Source organism: Manis javanica, chromosome X, assembly GCF_040802235.1.
Source record: "Manis javanica isolate MJ-LG chromosome X, MJ_LKY, whole genome shotgun sequence".
NCBI lineage: Eukaryota > Metazoa > Chordata > Mammalia > Pholidota > Manidae > Manis > Manis javanica.
In genome coordinates this window covers 28,845,676-28,857,903 of record NC_133174.1, presented here as the reverse complement: position 1 = coordinate 28,857,903, position 12,228 = coordinate 28,845,676, and the positions used below count along the sequence as shown (strand labels likewise).

Sequence of the window (12,228 nt, the reverse complement as noted above, 5' to 3'; positions counted from 1 at the left end):
CTGCCTTGTATCAAAAAGAGCTGTGTATACCTTTTGATCTCCCCTACTACTACACCGTGAGCTCTATGAGGTCAAAGACAACATTTACAATTTTTGTTCTCTACTAGAGTTGTCCAATTTAGTGCTGTGTACTTTGTAGGCACTCAAGAAATATTTATTGAAGTTTCCTTGGATTATTACATTTCACAAACTGTATGTTTATATATATATACACTCCAAATATGTTTATGAATATTGATTTATTTATCCATTTATTTTTATTAAATTTTCTATGTTCTAGGTATATGTCCACTGTAGGTTGATATTCTTTGCTGTGTAACATGTGTATCTTTTCCCATACCATAAGCAATACTTGTATTAATATACATTTAATGAAGTTTTTGTTATTCTTATTGGTTTTTACATCATACACCAAGGTGAGTGAAATTACCATGAATGGATGAGTTACTGAAGTTCATGTCCAGGCAGGGATAGTTGAAGTTATTATCATTCCTTGGACTAACCAGAAATCTTTAATGAGAAAAAAGGATTTTTAGAATTTAGATGAGGACAGACATACTGGTATAACTAACATTTGATCTTTCAGGAATTTCTTTTAGAAGTTTATTTAAGTGGTTATAATTTTTGACCCTGAAGTTTGCATTATTATTTGACAATTGTTTCTGTATCTCCACCCAGTTCTTTTGTATCTGGACTGATTCCATTTTTTTGGCAATTTTACTCATATAAAATTGTGTTTATCTTCTTTGTGGACTCTGAGGCATCAGAGGAGGTCAGGGTCTCCTGTCCTTGGTCAGAGGTTCTCCATCTTCATTGGAGAAGAGATCTCCTAACTTTCTCGGACTTAAGATTGCATCAGTTACTTGACCTTGACATTTATTCCTTTCCACATTCATCTGAGTATGACTGCAATATACTTCTTGAACTCTGGAGATTTTTAAAAATGAGTTTACTGTCTGTGTTTTGCTGATTGAATGTATATTTGTTCTGTTTTTGGATATCAGTTTTGCTGCTTAGAATCTAGGTATATCACTTAATATCAGCCCTGCACAGATATTTCCACAACTGCTCTTTGGTTGTTACAAACATGTTGATGAAACTTCTCAAAGTTCCATTTGCACATTTAACAATGGCATAAAAAGTATGCATCTGGCTTTTCTAATATGTCATTTCACCTGTCTTACAGGGAAATTCACGGGCCCTGCATTTCCCAAAATAAATTCTTTGAAGTTAAAGGAAAATACATCTCTGCAGCGTGGTATAACATTTTCTCCTAAAGAAGTAAGTTTTGCTTTCTACTGTTCATTTTGCTGGAGAGTAGTAGAGTTAAGATAATCCTCACTCAGAAGCTAACAGTGAGGATCATCGAAGCTCTTTTCATAGAGAGTCTTATTTCTAACTTCTGAGCATGCCTGAGTATACCCTTTAATTCAGTAAAATAATTGATCTTTTGTGCAGTGTAAATGTTTGGGTTTTATGTATTTCTCTGCTCTTATATTTTGAAAATACATAACATCAATGAGATATAAAACTATCCACTTTAAACTTTAATTATTTTTAATTATCCTTCAATTTATTTTAGTTTTTTAAATCTAAAATACTGTAATATTTTACATTTAGATTATTACAGAATAGTGTAATAGATTGCAATTGTTTTGCTTGTCTCTTCCATTTTAATAATTATAATTTTTACCTCTTTTTCTTACCATATTACATTATTTAGAATTTCCAGAACAGGGTAAAATTATTTGCTTGGCTTATCTTCATCCTAATTATCTATGAAGCAATACAATGGTTTAAGCTCTTGTTGGGAAATATCTTTCTAGTATTACTAATCCAGAATAGATGAGAATTTAAAAATAATCTAGTCAAATAGCTATATATCATCAATTATATTACTATTGAAAGGAGGAAAACAATATGACATAAAGTTCAACATTATATTTATAGCAGTGTATTTTTTGGTGCACAGCAATCTATATTCAATGAATGAATTAAAATGCAGTAAATAAAAATAAATGAAATAAAAAGCACGTTCATTTCTGAGATCTGTATAATGATAGTGACCTGTATGTCTATCGTTTTCACAGTAACACAATGTCTCTATTACTATAGCTTTGTAGTAATTTTTGAATTTGGAAAACGTGAGTCTGCCAATACTGCTCTCCTTTTGGCTAATTTGTGTCCTGTGCACTTCCAAATGAATTTTACGATCACCTTGTCACTTATCACAAAATATCCAGCTGGAAGTTTGATAAGGATTATGAAGAATTTGGGGAGTAGTGCCATTTTAACAATATTAAGTCTTCTAATCTGTGAACATAGGATGTCTTTCCATTTCTTTAGGTCTCCTTTAATTTCTTTCAACAATGTTTTGTAGTTTTCAGTATACAAATTTTCCATTTCTTTATTAACTTTATTTCTAAATAATTGCTTCAGATGTTATTGTACATAGTATTATCTTCTTAATTTCATTTTCAAATCTTTCACATCAGGTGTATAGAAAAACAGTGGATTGTAAACACTGATTTAGTATTCTGCAACCATGTTGAGCTTATTCATTAGTTCTGACAGTTTGACAGTATATTCTTTAGAATTTTCTATATACAAGGACATGCCATCTGCAAACAGAGAAATTTTTACTTCTTCCTTCCCAATCTGGATGGACTTTACTTTTTGTAGTTCCTGATTTTCAGAAATTCCATTACAATGTTAATGGGAGTGGCAACAAATGACAAACATCTTTATCTTGTTCCTGCTCTTAGTAGGAAAGCATCTACCTTCTACCTTTAAATATGATATTAACAATGATTTTTTGTTGTAGATTCCTTTTATCAGGCTAAGGAAGTTCTCTTCTATTCCTTCTTTGTTGAGTATTTTCATAATGAAGGAATGTTGGATTTTGTCAACATTTTTTGGCATTCATTTTGATGATCACATGATTTTGCCCTTTATTAATATGGCTCATTGATATTTGTATGTTAAGCCAACCTCATATTCCTGCCAGCAAAAATCCCATTTGGTATGGAGTATAATCTTTTTCACACATTGCTGGATTCAGTTTCCTAGTATTTTCCCAAGGGGTTTTGCGTCTATATTCATAGGAATCTTGGTTTTGCAGTTTTCCTCCCTTTAGCTGTCTGTCTGGTTTTGGAATCAGTAATATTGGCTCTTTAGAATGAATAGACAAGTGTTCTCTTCTATTTTTGAAAAAAATTTGTGAAGGGCTATATTAATTCTTTAAATTAGTGATACATTTCACCATTGAAGTCATCTGGTCCTGGGAATTTCTTTGTCATTTAAAATAATTCTAATTCAATCTATCTGTTTGTTATAGATCTATTTCAATTTTCTAATTCTTTTTAAAAATTTTAGTAACAATCCTTTAATTGATAATTATATAGCATTTAGAGTTTATAAAGGGCCCTCCTATTGAACATCACTTTATTTCCACATGAATCCCATAATACAATCATTGAAACCTTAGTTTTTTTCCCTCTATTCTCCAATGGTATGCTTATGCACAGTGGTCTAAATGATTGGCCAAGGCTACCTTCTGGTGAGCTATAGAACTTAGACAATACAGTGTTATATCCTTAGCTACCTGACCCACTGGGCTTTCATGATACCATGTTGGGAGTCCAGACATGATGAAGAATAGTACATATTCCTTTAACCTATGGACATAAAATTTTCATATCCATTTTTCAGGTTTATTAACTTTTCTCCTTGTTGTTAGCATTCAAAATCTTTAATTTCATGAAACTGCAATCAAATACCATTTTTTATATGTCTCTTTACTGTTCCTTTTTTTTTCCTCTTGTTTTTTTGATGTAGAAGGTTAGGATATTGCTTTAAGGTCTTTTTTATTTATTTTTATATAGGTTTTACAGCTATACATTCCCCTCTAAGTAATCCTTTACCTGTATCCCAAAAGTTTTGGTATGTTGTATCATTTCCATTCATCAAAGTGTTTTGCAATTTCTTATGTAAGTTTTTCTTTGACTCATTGGCTATTTAGGATATGTTGCTTAATTTACACATATTTGTGAATTTACTGGATTTCTCTTTGTTACTGATTTCTAACGTATTCCGTTGTGATTGGAGAATATACTTTGTATTAGGGAAATAAATTTATGTTTACTGAGGCTTATTTTATTGCACTGTGTGTAGTTTACTTAACTATGTTGAGATAAATCTAAAAGAAACAACTAAGATAGTTGAAAATGATTACATGTGGATTTGTGTATGTATTTGTGTATTTGTGTGTGTAAGAGAGAGTATACAATGGTGGAGGGAAGGGAATGCTTATTTTTAAATGAGGTTTGTAATTTTGTTTTACCTTCTCAAGTATGTATTCTTATAATTTTGGTAAAAATAAAAACTCAAAAAAAAAATCCTTCTGTGACAAGTTAGTATTTGGCAGTATTAAGGAATGTCATTCTCCCACCCAATGCTTGCATCTTGCGTGAACACAGAGGTATGCAGACCCTCCCTCTGCCTGCACACATACATTCTTCCATAAGGAGAATAATAAGTTTGTGTAATAATTTATTCTCTAGGTTTTAAAATCTAGTAAGATCAAGTTACAGCTTCTCTTAATAAGTCCATATTGTGATTTTGTATTTTCATGCAATGAAAGTATATATATTGTGTTTTTAATGTCATCATCAACAAAAGCATTTAACTTAAGGGTCACTAAAAATTAGAAAAAATATATAATCCACCTTAAATCTGTTAAATGATTTTGGGGAGGATGCATCTGCAATTTGATATTTTCATTTTTTGAGTGCAATTCACTATTTAACACTGTCAACAATGAAAAACTCATAAATCTACTTTTAATGTTTTGATTGTGGCTTTTCTAGGATTCTAAAAATCGATTATAAAATTAGAATAAATTATATGTATTTACAGTTCTCTGGAGTACCATGGATTGCTTAAGATTTTGAATTGTTCTACATTTAGTTGGTATATTAAAGAGAGACTTACTTAGTGTATTGGAATATAATTTAGTCCAACAATGAGAAGAATATAAAAAACCCTGCAGAGACAACATACCCTGTGAGATTTTGCTCCATAAATGTGAACCAGTGAGGCAGATTGATTATCCGGTTTCTAGTCATTTCAAATGTCCTCCACTATGTTTATAGCTAGCTGCAAGTTATCTGTCTTTGTGTGTGCGTGTGTGTATGTGTGTAGACATAAATAGCCAGTGGGTGCTCTTGTGAGTGACTTGTGTAGCAGGAAAGTGTGAAATCAGCAATAAAGGGCTTGATTTATTTTAGTTATAGCCTTTCCTTTCCTATGCTGTACCAGGTTTGGGTACAATTGAAAGTGCTGGTGGGCAATTGTAGTTATATTTGGCATCCTTGACTGGCCTTGTTTGTTTATACTAAGTTGCTCAAGCCCCTCCTTTCCTTGTTATCCATTCCTGGGTCTTCTGGGCCAGTATGGAGAGCTGTATGCTTCCCTATATGGTGGCCACTAGCCATATGTGGATATTTAAACTCTAAATTAATGACAGTTAAATAAAATTAAAATTGTATTTCCTCAGTCAAAATAGCCACATTTCAACTTTTCAATACCCACATATGGCTATTAGACAGTGGAGAATGTTTCCAACATCAGGGAAAGTTGTATTTAACAGCACTGGGGTAGATATTTCCCTATTCATACCCTTACCTTTCCTGCTGCCGTGGCCCAGGTCCGCCCTGTAACACAGGCTAGTTAATATGTGGTGGCTCAGTTGCCCTGCAGCTATCCGTGGCTTTCATCTCTGCTGCTTTATATTTGCTGTAAAGCTCTTGAAAATGAGGGATAATTGTTCACTGTTTCACTGTTTTTTTTCCCCATGATCCTTTGTTTGCCCTTTAAGGATATGCAACCTTTGGATAAACATTTCACAGTGGCTGTTCTAGATTTCCAATCACTCTTACAGGAAGCTAAAAACAATCCTTCAAGGATTAAAAGACAAGACATTTGAATGACACCTGCCCCTTTTGTATTCTAAGCATTTATGTCTACCAACACTGGCTGGGGGACTGAACTCTTTTCTTTATCAAGAGTATCGTTTTCAACTTGAGGTATTCCTCTGTGTGAATGAGAAAGTCTAGGAAAGCCCTTGGAATGGTACACTTCACAAAAGTTTCCAGGTTTTCTCTCTTCGTTAGATGCCTCAATGCTTTCACTATAACAGGACTCATCTTCCTTTCTGTGTCACTGAGTTTCTGTGTAAAATATAAATCTAATACTCATACATTTTTGTTGAAGGGATAAGGCTTTCATGGGTGAAGAAATCATGGAACCTCTCAATTTTGCATTCTGGGTAATTACAGGACTACCTTGGGTAAAAACACATTTTATGTAAATTATGAGGATGTGCGTTAAGAGAAGGCAAGTCCAGTATAACTTACTTCCACATACACGAAATCGGCAATAAGAGAAGGCAGAGATTGACTCTCAGCTCTGTGAATTCAGCACAAAGTACTTTAGGAAATATATGTGTCAGGAAGGAGAAAGCCCTCATACTTCAAAGAGACAGTGAAGGGCTAGGTTCAGTACATTGAGTTATTGTGATAATTACCAACATCATCATCGTCAATAACATCAGAAATTTCTGAGTGAAGTCCACAGTCGTGCTCTATGTTAGTCCTCTCCCACCCTCCTGTCTTCCACTCCTGACTTTGGGACCCCGCACTAGACCAAAAACAGGCAAGACTCAATACCCACTGACTGTCAAGACTTACTCCATCATGAGCACTCTTTACTTCAGTCATGGCCCAAAGTGGAGACCTTTGAATAGCTTTTCATCCCAGCTAGCTCGGAGCGCCCTCACACGTGGCTCTCTTTCCCTTCCCTTCTGCCCTCTGCGATCTCCACACTTCCACATGTCTTCAGTGTTTTTTCAGGCTTCCTTTCCCTTCATGGTCTCTTCATATTATAAACATGGCTACCTCTGGGGTGCTGCTGCTTATATAGCCGTTCCTGTGGATCTGTGCATGGTTCTAGAGGTGCCGTAACTTCTGGAAGCCTTGCTCACTGGGTTTAGTTTTCTAGACGATCTTTATCTCTTAGACATGGCTGCCTCTCCGAACTTTGTATTACGTGAGTTTACCACTTTCCCTTACTAAGTAGTGACCTCTAGACATTGCTTCCAGCTGGGCTCATTGTACATTTTGCACCCTACTCTTCTCATTTTCTGACTGATTTCAGTATCCATTTCAGTATCCATGTGGAGGTCTGTCCAGAACGCTGGCCTGTCTCTCAGTTCCTTGTCCTAACATTTCTATTGATCTCCTTCTCCATTTTCCTCAGCTTCTTCCATTGGCACCGTCTCCATCCATCGCAATCCGATGAGGATGATGGTTTGGGAAACATAGTTTTATATATTATTTAACTTTAAAATATGAGTCCATATTATATAAAAGAAAACTTAAAGAATAAAATATAACCTAAAATAATATGCTGTTAAGATACACATGATAGAAAGTATTGATTTTTATTAATACTCAAATAAGAAAAAAAGGCAAACAAAAAGGAAAAATAGAAGTCAGACAATATAGTTGCTGATGATTAATAATGAGAAATTCCAGGGGAAATAAGATCAAGAGAAGTTTTGTTTTTTCTAAGGACTGAAATACGAAAGCAGGTAGTATTTGTACATGAAATATATCTTTTATTCAATTTACTCCTTGACATCTGTATGCTGGTGTCTCTACACAAATAGAATGAATGTCATGGGAATGAGTTTTGCTTGTTCTGATTTCTCAAAACAAATGAAATATCCATGGAAATAAAGTGTGCCACAATATTTTTATGCTCCTATAATTCTGTTTTGAGAACAGACTATTTACAGATGATTTTATGACAGGAGATGGAATTGTCAGTGGTAAGGTCAGTGTCTTAGTCATTTGGGCTGCTGAAACAAAATACCACAGTCGGTAGTTTATAAACAACAGAAATTTATTTCTCACAATTCTAGAGGCTGGTAGTCCAGGATCGAGGTGCCAGCGTGGTAGGGTGAAGTCTTCTGGACTGCAGACTTCTCATTATGTCCTCACATGGTAGAAGTGGCTAGGTAGATCTGTGGGGTCTCCTTAAAGGGCACTCATCCCAGGATTGAGGGCTTTTACCCTCATGACTTAAGCACCTCCTGAAGGCCCTACCTCCCAATACTGTTATCTTTGGGCATTAGGATTTCAACTTATGAATTTTGTGGGGACACTTCCAAACCATAGCAGCCAGCTAATGTTAAGTAAAAAGAAAATGAAAACCCAAGTGTTTTTCCTAGTAGGGTAATATGCATGCCTAGAGCTGTAAAATGTTCCATTTCTATCATTTAGCTATTCATTTTATTTAAAACTTTTCAGATCATCAACATGAACTTTATGAGTGTAGCTCGGTACTATGTATATGTGCCGCTGAAAGCATTAGTGCTTGTTCTCAAGATCTTGGAAACTTAGATATGTCAGTGGTACTATTATTCTTCCCTTTCCTGCATTTAAAACATTTGCCATTCTTGCCTATATTCCTCCTTTCCCTTTCTAGAAACTGACCAAGAAACCAGAGAGCAACAGTTGTTGCAGGATTGATACTTAAAAATTATTTTAAACATAAATCACATTAAGTTTTTATTTAAAAAAACACATAGTTAAAAAATAAAGGGGTCTTTAGAAAAAATGAATTTTGGTCATTTTCATATTTTATAATTTAACTTGAAGTACCATAATAATTTTTACACATATAAAAATTTTAGCATTGATACTCAGTTGCATTTTCAGTTCTTTTATATATGGATTTTATATTTTTATAATTTTTAATTTCTAAGAAATTGTGTAATTTATGCAGTTTACAACTTAATTTCCAAAACTGATATTTGAGGCTGGAGCGGCATCCAATCCTACACACGCCCATACTTTTTAACTGTTCAGCTCAGGGTGCAGGAGGAAATTACCAATTAGAATTGAAAGGTTTAGGTCATTTTCAAGTGTGCTCTTTGTCACAGGCGTCCATCTAGAAGACAGGAGAATATTAGGTTGGAAGAATGGTTAAGCCATTTAATCTCAATAAATAGAATTATCTCATGAGATCTAATAGTCTCAATGTCTTTGAAAAAATAAACTGTCATTTTTTATTTCTATATAATCTTGAGATCTTCAAATGGTGTGTTTCTGGGGAATTCCTAGAAAACTCAGATTGACCTCTCCTTCCTGTATTTTTTAAAAGATAATTTGAGAAGAAATTTATGTATCATAAAATCAAACATTTTAAAGTCAACATTTCAGTGATACTGAGTGCCTCTACGTTATGGTATAACCCCCCCTCTATGCCATTTCAAAAAATTTCTGAGACTTCAAAGTAAAAGCCTTTGCCCATTAAACAGTTTCTCCTCATCCCTCTTTACCAGCCACTGCCAACCACCTGTCTGCATTCAGTCTCTATGGCTCTTCCTATTCTGGGTATTTCATATAAAAGGAGTTATACAATATGTGACCATGTGTGTCTGAATTGTTTCACTTGGCATGATGTTTTGGATTTTCACTTTCGTGACAAAAACATGTAACATAAAGACTTGCCATCTTAGCCATTTGAAGTGTATAGTTCAGTAGTGTTAAGTCTCAGAGTTGTGAAACAGATCTCTAGAACTTTTTCATCTTGCAAATCTAACTACTCCCCTTTCCTCCCTCCCCACACACCCTGGCAACCATCATTCTACTTTCTGTTTCTATAAAATTGACTACTTTAGATATCTCATATAAGTAGAATCATACAGTGTTTGTCTTTTTGTGGCTGGATTATTTCACTTAGCATAATGTCCGCAAGGATCATTCATTTGTAGTGCGTGACAGGATTTCCTTCATTTTTAAGACTGAATATTTATACCACATTTTGTTGATCCATTCATCCACCAACAGACATTTGTTTTGCTTCTACTGCTTGGCTGTTTTGAATAGTACTATTATGAAGTTGGGCATACGAATATCTCTTCAAGACCCTGCTTTCAAATCTGTTGAATATATACCTAGCAATGGGATTTCTGGGTCAAATGGTAGCCCTAGCTAGTTCAGTTTTTCTGAGGAACCACCTCAGTATTGTTTTCCATAGTGGCTGCACCAATTTGCATTCCCACTGACAATCCACAAGGGTTCCCTTTTCTTCACATCCTCACCAGTACTTGTTATCTCTTGTCTTTTTGATGATAGACATTCTAACAGGTGTGAGGTGATAACTCATTGTGGTTTTGATTTAAATATCTTTGATAATTAGTGATGTCGAACATCTTTTCATGTGCCTCTTGGCAATCTGTATCATCTTTGGAGAAATATCCTTTCATGTCCTTTGACCTTTTTAAAATTGGGTTATAACTTTCACAGAAGCCTGCAATGAGCTACAATCATGTTGCAAGTGTACCTATGTGGAAATATTTGTTGGAATGCCTCTTTGGCCGTGGAACAGAGAGTTAAGATTGACCGTTCTAAATGAGAGTTAAGGGCCAACTGACCTAGGCCTCTGATAGTGGGTTATAAAACAGAGGGGCAATTTAAAGAGAAATAAAAATGGAAAATGATTTTATAACAGCTTGGGTATCCAGGGAATTAAACTCTGAGATGGGATATTAGCCTGTAGGACATTTATTAGGGAGTGTGTTGTAATCAACACTTGCAAAGGGAAAGGAAAGGAAGTATATTGACCAGGGGGAGAAGCTGGGCTTCCAGACAGCCCCAGGGAGGGGTTTTAGTCAACTCACTGGGGCCTCTGCAGCCAGCATGGCCCTTCGGAATTGTCCCATGTTAGGAGAAGGGGACTGGGCCTTTATGCTGCTGTGTTGATTGGTCATTGAAAGTGGGCCATGTGTGGTAGGAGGTTTGACCTTGGATGAGGTTTTTTTCAAACAAGGTGATGCCTAAAGGGAGCTGACCTGATGGGCATCTTCCAGCATCATTCCCATCAGCTACAGAAATAAATCCTTTGTTCCTGAAAAGGAATCTGGTTGATGCAGCATAGTGTCCACCACAGTTGCATTGATGAAAACTGGGATGTGGAGAGATAAGGGAGAAAGGAGAGTCAAGTGTACTTCCGATAGTAAGCAACTCTAAGAAAGGGGATACCATTAACTTTGAGAGAAAAGTGATCAGAATAGATGTACTAGTTAGGGAGAAAGAGCCCAATTCTACCTTGATTTGCAAATCATCTTTGTATGTCAGTAAATTTCAGAAAAATATTGACTCTGTCAACCAAGATATGAAAATATGGAACCTTAGAGGGAAACAGGCAAAACCAAGCAGATATCACATGTGTAGGCATGGTAGAAATAATGTGTTAATGACTGAGTGTATTAAAACATCATGGCTTAATTCTCTCTTTAACAACCAGAAAATGATGTCTCTGGTTGGAATAAATATTAGAATGCAAAATGCTAATATGATTGTCCATTGTTAGAGGATTAGAATGTAATAAAATATAGAAATGCAGTAATGGCCTGTTGCATATTTTTAGTGGTGAATGAAATATGCAACTAAATTTCCATTTGTTTCAGGTAGAAGCTTGATTTTTTGCATAAGACTAATATTTAGGTGAAGATGATAAGGCCTCAGTGGTTAGCATATACTTTAGTAACAATAATTCTTCAATTTATTTTGATTGCCATAACATAATATGATTCACAAGCATGATGTAGTGATGGCTATAAACATGCATGTTCATAACATAGAACAATTCACTCCTAATACTATACAAGAGGATGAACTTGTACAGGTAAGAATTAAGGTTTTATAATTTGATATAATCTACATATCATTTTTTCTAATAATGTGCTCTAGTTGCTTTTTAATAATCTACATAGAGCACACATGTCTCTGGCACAACTGCTGTGAGATCCTTATGAGCATGTCACACTAATCAGCTCAGCGCCCTCCAGCTTGGGAATATTAGGGTTATTACAGAACCTTAAAAGGCAAATTTTAGTAAGAACAAGCAGGTGACTGCCTAAACTTGTAGGGATAACTCTAGGTCCCTTTTCTGTGAAGGGAAATGAAGAGCTATGAAGCCAAATAATTAATTTGGAGTTTGGTAGGCCAAAAATATAATGTGAAATCTGGAGCCAAGCCATGCAAGTGTGGGCTCTGCAGCTGCTGTGTTGCTGATTCCTGATTATAACCCCTAAAGCCGAGACTCTGACCACCACAGAGGAACAAGTGTCATCTCCAGTGATGACTTACTGCAGTA

The 12,228-nt window shown here is 35.1% G+C and overlaps 1 protein-coding gene across 1 annotated transcript in view; it reads left to right on the top strand.

The window, feature by feature from the left end:
* The window catches only part of LOC108406243 (cilia- and flagella-associated protein 47-like), a 92,764-nt gene that overhangs the window by 65,699 nt on the left and 14,837 nt on the right, over positions 1–12,228 (top strand). The window contains exon 22 of the mRNA XM_073228037.1: positions 1,187–1,281. The gene's annotated coding sequence lies outside the window, so the exon portion shown is untranslated. The remainder of the gene's footprint in view (positions 1–1,186; positions 1,282–12,228) is intronic.